Genomic DNA, 11167 nt, shown 5'->3' on the forward strand with positions numbered 1-11167 from the left:
TCATTGGCAAGTGCCTTACTATCCTTGGGGAGTGGGTGGGGGATTGGGGGTGCTGGGGGGGCATGGAAGGATGGGAGGGCTAGGGAATGGGAGGATTGATATGTAAAATAAGATTGTTTCTAAAAAAAAAAGGTGCCTTGGCAAAGATATATCTTCACAGTGTAAACAAATATTTCACAACATTTCCTCTTCTCTAGATAAAAAGGAGTTTTAACTAATACAGTAAAACTATATAATGACAATTATCAGGTAAGAGTTATATTTTTTTAAAGCTTTATTTATTTATTATGAATACAACATCCTGTCTCCATGTATGTCTGCACACAAGAGGGCACCAGATGCTGGGCGTTGGTGGCCCATGCCTTTAATCCCAGCACTCGGGAGGCAGAGGCAGGCGGATCTCTGTGAGTTTGAGGCCAGTCTGGTCTACAGAGCGAGTTCCAGGACAGCCTCTAAAACAATACAGAGAAACCCTGTCTCGAAAAACCAAAAAAGAAAACAGTACCAGATCTCATTATAGATGGTTATGAGTCATCACGTGGTTCCTGGGAATTGAACTCAAGTCCTCTGGAAGAACAGTCAGTGGTCTTAACCTCTGAGCCATCTCTCCAGTCCCTAAGAATTTTATTTACAAGGTCAAGTCCATTTGTGTTTGGCAAGTTCAGAGAACATACTCCCATTACCTATCCTAGTTTGGTATGTCAAAATTTTGTACCTAACTCTCTCTCTCTCTCTCTCTCTCTCTCTCTCTCTCTCTCTCTCTCTCTCTCTCTCTCTCTCTCTCTCTCTCTCTCTCTCTCTCTCTCCCTCTCTCCCTCTCTCCCTCTCTCCCTCTCTCCCTCTCTCCCTCTCTCCCTCTCCTCTCTCTCTTTGTTTTTTGTTTTTCGAGACAGGGTTTCTCTATAGCTTTGGAGACTCTCCTGGGACTTGTTCAGGAGACCAATTCACAGAGATCCATATGTCTCTGCCTCCTGAGTGCTGGGACTAAAGGTGTGCTCCACCACTGCCTAGCCCCCTAATTCATTTTCTATCCTAACTTGTATTACCAACCCCAAACTTATCTTTTTAGATCTTAAAACATTTTCTTAAACTACTGAAGCTTTTATGTCTCTCAACCTTATATACTTTATGCCTCTTTTGTGAGTTTCCTTACTGAATTTGGTAACAAGAAAAACTGCAAAACTATAACTATCTAGTCTTCTACCCCCTCAAAAAGGATATATTACCAGAATAAACATGAAGGGCAGAGCAAAAAGCTTCCAAAACTATAGAAATCACAGAGATATCTGGCTGCCTGGACCCAAGGTTCCTCTATAATGTTGGAACATCCATCTTTGGCCTAGAATATCTGACAGACTTTATTGTGAAGCAGGAATTTTTGAAGAACTGTCCTGCCTTGTTTTAGTAAAGTTCAGCAGCCACCCTCTTTTGTGTTGTTTGTTCAATTTAGACAATTTAGGGCTGTTTCTTGCCCTGTTGCTAGCTTTGCTACAGTGAAAGCAAATTCCCTATGTAGGTTCTTCAATGCTGTCATCTTTTATGGTGCTGCCAGGAGTAGACAAGTCTTACGTTATTAAAATATTTTTTTCAGCCGGGTGGTGGTGACGCAGGCCTTTAATCCCAGCACTCGGGAGGCAGAAGCAGGAAGATCTCTGTGAGTTCGAGGCTAGGCTGGACCGACAGTCTCCAAAACAATACAGAGAAACCCTGTCTCGTAAAACCAAAAAATTTTTTCAAAGATTTATTTACTTTTATGTATATGAATGTCCTATCTGCATGTGAAACTTTATGCCAGAAGAGTGAATCACATCCCACTACAGATGGTTGTGAGCTACCATGTGGTTGCTGGGAATTGAACTCAGGACCTCTGAAAGAGCAAGCAGAGCTCTTTAACTGCTGAGCCATCTCTCTAGTCTCAGGTCATTAAAACATTTAAATGAGTCCAGCAGTGGTGGCATACACCTTTAATCCCAGCACTTGGCAGGCAGAGGTAGGCAGATCTATGTGAGTTCAAGGTCAGCCTGGTCTACAGAGCAAAGACCAGGACAGGATGCAAAGCTACACAGAGAAACCCTGTCCAAAACACAAACAAATAAAAAACCATTTTAAATGTCATATTCTGTAGGTCTCTAAAGTATTTGAAGATCATTTACCTATCTAAAATATATGTTTAACCTTGATAGTATACCTACATGACTACAAGTTCGATTGTTGTAGATGACTAACCTACATTTTTAATTATCCTAAACAGTTTGTAATAATAGCCTTTAAGGACTAGAACTATACATTATATTTTCTAATGAGCTGCATAGGTAGGATACCTTAAACAAGAGTAGACACATTTACAGTATAACAATCTTAAGTTTGTATCAATATGTAAAAATCCATACTAAGGTAAAATATTTGAGATTCGTAGTTGTTTTTTAGTTTGAAAATAGATTCAGTAATCTACCTTTTTATCCTATCATTTCTATATTCCTTTTTTTTACAATGAGATCCTTGAATCTAATCTGTATTGCTTAGTTTTCTCCCTGACTTTGACCAATAACAACTTCAACCAACACCCCTAAACAATGATAAACATCCATAATCTACCTGATGACCAAAAACTACCCACCCCACCTTTTAGAAATGTGGGCATTGTGTTCTTTAGACTACTTCCTGTTGTCTGGAGGTGACAGTATTTTTGTGGGACCATGAAAAAAAATGAGATATTGGTCAAGTCCTGGAAGAGCTAGCTGTTTTATTTCTCATTTAGTCTCTGTGTGATCGGAAGTGTAGAATTTATTTGAAGTCTTGGCTGGGGTAGTCTGTGAGTCTGAACCATCCCAGCTAGCAGCTTTCAAGTTTTTCTGGATGCAGAATCTTGAGGAAACTGCAACAGAGGTATTCTGAGAAGCTGGATCTCCTGGGCTACTTGTCTTCATTGTCATCTGGCTCTTTTGTTCTGAAAACAAACTTTTAAAGGTAACACATGTATCTGCATCAGCACAGTATGGAATGTGCAGGTTTTCTCTGTGAAACAGCCCTGGCTGTCTTGGAACTCTCTATGTAGACCAGGCTGATATGAAACTTGTAGAGATTCTCCTGCTTCTGCCTCCAGAGTGCCGGGATTAATGACGTGTGCCACCATCTCCTGGCTAAAAATAATTTTTTGTTTTATGATTGATCATGTAAAATGCATCTGTTAACTTTATGTTTGTTTGTCCATGCCATATGGATGGCATATAATAATAAGTCATGAGGACTCTGTAGCGAACAATATTTATCATGTCTCATCCAGTCTTCTGAGAGTGTTCTCATAGAAAAGGGATCAGCAGATATGTCACCTATCCTGTAGTCTTTCTTAGTTTCGTGTCTGTAGCCAAGATTTTTCAGGACAACTCTCCCAATAAAATATGGTCTTCCTTAATTTTGAAGGGAACCATAACTTGTTTCCTGTGGAAACAAAGGCATAAATTCTCCCCCAAAGCAAAATATTTACTGACTTTCATTTTGAAGTTAGGACATTCTTAAAATATATAGGTTTGTTTAATTTACCTCTCAGCAGATAGTTTTTTTGTTCATTAGCATTTAAAAAATTCAGAGTTGACAAAGTACCATACAGGATCCAGGTAGCCTGTGTATTTCCCATCTTTATGTGGCTTATTTTGTTTTGTTTTTTTGTTTGTTTTTCTCTGATACAGGGTTTCTCTGTAGTTTTGGAGCCTGTCCTGGCACTCTATCTCAGAGATCTGCCTGCCTCTGCTTCCCCAGTGCTGGGATTAAAAGTGTGAGCCACCACTGTCCAGCTTAATCTACATTCTTTTATGTGACTCTATTACCTTTACTCTATACTGTCCATCCTGCTTCCTCTGAATCTGGCTGGCAACTCCATCTTTCTTCTTTCCAGAGTCCTGCCTAACCTCTTTTTGCCTAGCTATTGTCCATTTAGCTCTTTATTTAACTAGTCAGAAGGCACCTTGGTAAAGATACATCTTCACAGTGTAAATATTCCAAAACATGTGGCCCTTCTGAGCACAGTGCATGAGTAGAATGGAGATGCAGGTGGTCTTGGGCATAGAAGAAAGAGGTCGGTATGGATACTGCCTGCCCGATAACCATCTAACCATATCTAGCACTGTGCTTGTAACCTGATGATGAGGATCAGAGGTGAGAGGACAATGGGGCAGAAGCAGAAAGAAAGCCACGATATAAGAGCATAACAGATGTTGGCTTTTTAGCTTTGCGAGTTTGTATTCTGCTGCCTACCAGCCTCATGCTGGCAAATATCCAGCAGCCCTGCTAGAAGCACATACCGTGTATGTAGAAAGGATGCCTCTCCAGATCTTTACTGCCACCTGTTGGAAGACTGTCATAGTAACTATGCAAATTAGTGATGCCCACAATGAGACCCATCTGAGAGAACAGTTTGCAAAAGTTAGTAGGCAGTCTGTGTTACCTTCAGTGTGTTAGGAGCTAAAGTCAAAAATACTAACTTACAACATGAGTTTGAAGCCAGTCTGGGCAACATGAAACCCCATCTCAAAAGACCAAACAACAGATCCTAAAAGAATCCATTATAAGTTTTATTGTATACATTTTCATATTAGTAGAACTTACTGTGGGTAGTTCTGAGTTTTACCAATAATGAACCATAATGTAACCACCACTACAATCAAGATAGGTGACAATTCTAGCAAACCCCATCTTAAAATCTTTTAGAAGGGGGATGTGGTACCGTGTGTCTTTAAATCCCAGCACTCTGGAGACACAGAAGAATAGGTAGCTATGAGTTTGAAACCAGCCTGGCTTATATAGAGAGTTTGAGGCTAGGGCAGCCAAAGATATAGTGAGACCCTGTCTCAAAACAAAACAAGTCTCTCAGAGCTCAGCTACAGCTAAATATATCTTCCCTTTGGGATCCAGTCCAAGGGCCTTTCATTTCTCCCTCACTAGACCATCCGGCCTTTCCCAGGAAGCTCTTGGCCCCAAGCTGATGAGAATAACAGTGCTACTGTGTTCACAGTCTAAGGAAAAAGGCTGGATGCAGCACACAAGAGGCCATCTGGTCTACTGTGAAAGGCTTTTTAGTCCAATGGGACATGGGAGGAAGGGAGAGGGGCTGAGAGAAGCAGTAATTCAGTGTCTCCTGGGCTTGGAGCTGCTACTCTGTTTTCTGGATGTGACCACCCTACCCTACATCAGCCTAACACACACACACACACACACACACACACACACACACACACACACACACACACACACCATATCAGAAATAGTTTAACTGGACTTTAAGGGGAAAGAGAAGAGAAAGTTTACATTAAAATTGGAAGAAGTGGCCAAGCATGGTGGCACATGCCTTTAATTCTGGCACTTAGGAGCCAGAAGCAGGTGGATCTCAGCATTTAAGGCCAGTCTAGTCTATATAGCTAGTTTCAGGAAAGCCAGAGCTACTTTGTAATTCCAGTTCCAAGGACTCCAGTACCCTCTTCTGTTCTCTGCAGGTACCAGGAACACACAGAGTATACACATATACAGACAAAACACTCACAAAATGTTAAAAAAAACCTTGAGAGCAATTTCATTAAGAGATTTTATGGTAATATATTATTTATGATTTATTAAAGCTTGCCTGAGGATTCAGAAAGCAAAGTTAGCCACAAGATGTAGAAGTCAGGCACACACCTTTAATCTTAGCAGCCAGAAGCTAGGAAGTGGTGGTAAGCACCTTCAATCCTAGGACTCAGGATTAAGAGGTAGATGGGGAAGTCCTTCTGTGTATATGTTTGGCTGATTGGTTGATAAAGCACTGTTGGCCAATAGGGAAGCAAGATAGATGGGACTAGGAGTTGAGAATTCTGCGAAATGTAGTTAAGAGTGGGGATCACCATGTGATCCCTGGAGGAGAGGTTGCAGGTCTGGCGTTCTCTGTAAGATAAGACCTTATAAAAATATATATTAGCAATTATGGGTTAAAAATTAAGTCAAAGCCAGCCATTAAGAAACCATAGCAAATGGCCAACAACTTCATAATTAATATAGTGAGTGTCTTGTGTGTTATTTGGGGGCTGAGACAGTGGGACCCAGGCAACTGGTGGGAAAGATTACATATTACAGATCTCTATGAATTCAAGGCTACCCAGGGATACATGAGATTTAATCAGTTTAAAATAATAACAGATCACATGCCTTTAATCCCAACACAAGAGGGATATGAAAGGTAGAGGTAGGGTCTTCAGTATTCAGTAGGAGGCATTGATTCTCCAGTCATACTGAGGAGAGGTTACAGTTTGAGACTTGTGAAGAGCTTGTGCATGGATCAGCCCTTTCAGCCTGAGCTTGAGGTGAAAGCTAGCAGCCAATTGCTTTGCTTTTCTGAACTTCAGCTTGAAGTTTGAACCCCAATATCAATCTCTGGGTCTTTTATTTATTTTTGCCACAAGGTTTAGTCCAAAGTATGAATGAAAGTGATACACAGATAGAACTACCATAATAAGGATGGCAGGAAAGCTCCCAAAAGAGGCTTCCAAGAAATCAGTGAACAAATGAAGATAGGAAGTTTTCCACCATGAGGGTTAGTCTGGGATTACATATGTGACAAAGAACATGGAGGAGCCAGGCCCTGGTCAAGGTCATCAATTAAGCACTTATAAAACCTTAACATAGCATAGTTGCTTAACTTTGTTCTGAGTTTTGAGAGTGTTGCCTGATTTTAATTCTTTTAGAAAGTGAGTTGTTGAGAGGCAGGAGGAGTGCTGTTTTAAGGTAGGACAGTAGGGAGTGAGAAAGTGAAATAAGTATGACTTCTTAAGTGAAAATGAATCAGAGATGGCTATGATTATTGAGCATGGTAACACATGCTTATAACCTTAACACTCCAGAGACTGTAGCCTAACAGCCTGGGCTACATAGTGAGATTCTGTCTCAAACAAAAGAAGCAAAACACCAAATTGTATTGGTAAGGGATCAGTGGATTCCTTTGTTTACACAGTAGAACTTTTCATTGAGCAAAGCAAATACCTTATTTTTAAAAGATTTTTAAAATCTTGATTTTTTTTTTTGGTTTTACGAGACAGGGTTTCTCTGTTTTGGAGGCTGTCGGTCCAGCCTGGCCTCGAACTCACAGAGATCCGCCTGCCTCTGCCTCCCGAGTGCTGGGATTAAAGGCGTGCGCCACCAACGCCCGGCTAAAAATCTTGATTTTTAAGCCAGGTGGTAGTAGCATATGTGAAAAAGGGTCAAAGGATTACTTTATCATTTATTAGTAAATATCACTAGATAAATAGGAATCTGAATGGAGCCACCAGGTGCCAAATCTGCCACAAAAAGGGCCATGTGTCCCTTGTCCCCACCTTTTCTTAGGGTCACATACATTCTCAATGAAAACTCCTTCCCTTAGACCAAAACTCTCCTCACTATTGGCTAGCTGACTGGTGACAGATGTTCCATAACAACACATGCCTTTAATCCCAGCACTCAGGAGATGATAGAGGCAGGTAGATCTCTGAGTTCAAAGTCAATCTAATCTACAGAACTAATTCCAGGACAGCTAGGGAGCTACACAGAGAACCCGGTGGTGATATATTGTTTATGATCTAATAAAGCCAACTAGAGATCAAATTGCAAAGCTAGCCACAGCCATAGAGCCAGGCAGTGGTGACACACACCTTTAATCCCAGCAGTCACAGTAGTTAGCCATAGAGGACAGATGGTGGTGGTACACACCATTAACCCCAGGACAGAGACAGGCAAATGGGTCTCTGTTAGTTCAAGGCCACGCTGAACTGCACAAATTTGATCCAGTCTAAAAGAAACAGTTCAGACCAAGTTGATTTTAGTACTTGAGATCACACGCCTTTAATCCCAGCACTAGGGAGGTGAAGACAGAAGTGATATAACTGGGTGGAGAGAGGAAAATAAGGGGAGAAGAGACAGGTACTGAGGGGATTACAGTCTGAAGCTTGGTGGAGAGCAGTTCAGTGTGCATATTGCCTCTGAGGATTCATGGAGACAGAATCACCCATTTCAGTCTGATGTAGAGGTAAGAGCTTCTCTGATCTTCAGCTTGAACCCTAATATCTGCCTCTGGGTTTTATTATTTGTGTTACAGAACCATGCCTTGAAAAACAAAAAACTATGTGTATGGGTGTGTACTGTCTAGTTTTATGTCAATTTGACACATGCTAAAGTCACCCGAATGGAGGGAGCCTCAATTAAGAAAATGCCTCCATAAGATCAGGTTATAGGCAAGCCTGCAAGGCATTTTCTTAATTAGTGATTGATGGAGGAGGTGCCATCCTTGGGCTGGTAGTCCTGGTTGTATAAGAAAGCAGGCTGAGCTGGGCGTTGGTGGCGCACACCTTTAATCCCAGCACTCAGGAGGCAGAGGCAGGCGGATCTCTGTGAGTTCGAGGCCAGCCTGGTCTACAAGAGCTAGTTCCAGGACAGCCTCCAAAGCCACAGAGAAACCCTGTCTCGAAAAACCAAAAAAAAAAAAAAAAAAAGAAAAAAAAAAAAGAAAGCAGGCTGAGCAAGCCATGTGAAGCAAGTCAGTAAGCAGCACCCCTCTATGGCCTCTGCATCAGCTCCTGCCTCCGGCCGGCTTCCTACCCTGCTTGAGTTCCTGTCCTGACTTCCTTCAGTGATGGACAGTGATGTGAAATGTGAGTCAAGTAATCCCTTTCCTCCCCAAGTTGCCTTTTGGTCATGGTGTTTCATTGAAGCAATAGAGACCCTACTAAGACAGGTGTTTTGTCTGCATGTATGTGTGTGTACATTGTGTGTACAGTGTCCACAGAGGCCAAAAGAAGGGGTTGTATCTTCTGGAACTGGAGTTACAGCTGCTTGTGAGGCACTGTGTGGATGCTGGGAACTTCCGAACCCTGGTTCTCTAAAAGTTCAAGTGCTCTTAACTACTGACTCATCTCTCCTGCCCCTAAATACTATCTTTTTAAGAAAGATAGTGTCTCCCATAGCCTAGCCTCACCCTCAACTCCCTATGTACTAAAAATGACTGTGAACTTCTGATCCTCTTGCATCTACATCCTGAGTGCTGGAATTACAGTGACTGCTGCTGTCTCATTGCTGCCACGCTGAGGATAGAGTGCAGGGCTTTGTTCATGCTGAGCAAGCATTGTACCAACTGAGGTGTATTCCATTCTGGTTTCCTACTTTTTAGGGGCTTAATGATATTCTATTGTAGTTTATATTACATTTTACTTATCCATTGTCCATTAATCCACCAGTGGACACTTGGATTACTTCTATGTTTCAGCTACTGTGTACAATTACATAACTTTTTAATACTTTTTTAGTTGCGGAGGATTGAGCCCAGGGCTTTGCAAGTGCTAGGCAAATGCACTACCACTGAACTGTACCTCAGTCCTTTGTTGGCTTTGAGACAAAGTCTTGCTATGTAGCTCAAGCTGGCTTTGAACTGGAATTCTGCTCTCTGTCCGACATCATAGGTGTACCACCATACTCAGTGTATCTAGCCTGTGTGTGGGTGTGATATAACTCAGTTTGTCCTGAAACTCAGTATATAGCTAAGGATGGCATTGAATTCCTAATCTGAGCTTCCTATCTCTAACTTCTGAGTGCTAGAATTACAGTTCTATGTCACAACACTTAGTTTATGTGATGTAGGGATTGAATTCAGAGCTCTCTACTGACTAAACTATATCCTTAACCCCTTATTTTTCCCTAAATGAATTGTTTTTGTTTTAAAGTATTTGTTTTTATTTTATGTGTACAAGTGTTGACCTGCATATATGTATGTATACTACATATGTGCTGATCCTCTGGAACTGGAGTTACAAACAATTAGGAGCTAGCATGTAGCTGTTGGGAACTGAACCCTGATCCTTTACAAGAGCAGCAAGTACACTTAACTGCTGAGTCATCTCTTCAGTCCCTGTTTTTGTTTGTTTTTAAATAAAAAAATGTGTGTGTGTGTGCGCGCGCGCTTATGTACACCATGTGCATGCAGGTATTGGGGGATGTCCTTCTGTATATATGTTTCTCTTACTGGTTGATGAATAAAACACTGTTTGGCCAATGAAGATAGGCATGACTAGGAGATAAAGAGAATTCTGGGAAAGGTAGGCAGAGGGGACCCACCAGAGATGCCGTGCTGCCAAAGGAGTAACATGCTGAATTACTAGTAAACCACAGTCTTGTGGCAATACATAGAGTAACAGATATGGGTTAATAATTTAGAGAGAGCTAGCCAATTAGAAGCCCAAGCCATTGGCTAACAGTTTCATAATTAATATAGTGTCTGTGTGTTTATTTGGGGCTGAAGGGCAGTGGGACCAGCTGGAACAAAGAAAACTTCGCAACACAGGTATCCTCTGGAAGCCAGAGGTCAATAGATTCCCTGGAACTGAGTTACAGGCTGGGGTTTGAATGAAAATGCCCTTCATAGGCTCAAATGTCCCCAGTAGGTAGAAGTCTTTGGGAAAGATTAGGAGGTGTGGGCTTAATGGAGGAGGCATCTCACTGGGCAGCCTTGAGGTTTCAGAAGACTGGTGCCATTCCCAGAGTATCTCTCTCTGCCTTCTACTTGCAAATCAAGATGTGAGCTCTTAGCTGTTCCTATCACCATACCACTGCTCTGCCACCACAGACTTGGACCCTCTCAACCATAAGCCCAATTAAATGTATTGACTCTTGGTTAAAATGTTTTGAAACAGCAATAGAAAAATAACTAAGCCAGGCAGTGGTGGTATACACCTTTGATCCCAGCACTTGGGAGACAGGTAGGTGGATCTCTTGTGAGTTTGAGGCCAGCCTTGTCTACAAAGCTAGTGCCAGGACAGATATAGACTTGGGGGGGATTTTCAATTAAAAATAATGAAAAAAGAGGTTTGGAAAGGGAATAAATTTCTGTTCCTGCTCTTACTAGCTGTGAAGTTCCCAAATGAGAACTGTCACTTTTTTTACTACTTTATTTTATTTTTTTATTTATGTGCATTGGTGTTTTACCTGAATGTATGCTTATGTGAAGATATCAGATCCCATGGAACTGGAGTTCCAAGCAGGTGTGAGCTGCCATGTGGATGCTGAGAATTGAGCCCAGGTCCTCTAGAAGAGCAGCCAGTGTTTTTAACTGCAGAGCCATCTCTCTAACCCTGAGAACTCGTGACTTGTAGTTCTACATGTCTTCTGACTCTACAAGAAGCAA

The sequence above is a fragment of the Mesocricetus auratus genome, unplaced genomic scaffold, assembly GCF_017639785.1.
Source record: "Mesocricetus auratus isolate SY011 unplaced genomic scaffold, BCM_Maur_2.0 Super-Scaffold_4256, whole genome shotgun sequence".
Classification (NCBI taxonomy): domain Eukaryota; kingdom Metazoa; phylum Chordata; class Mammalia; order Rodentia; family Cricetidae; genus Mesocricetus; species Mesocricetus auratus.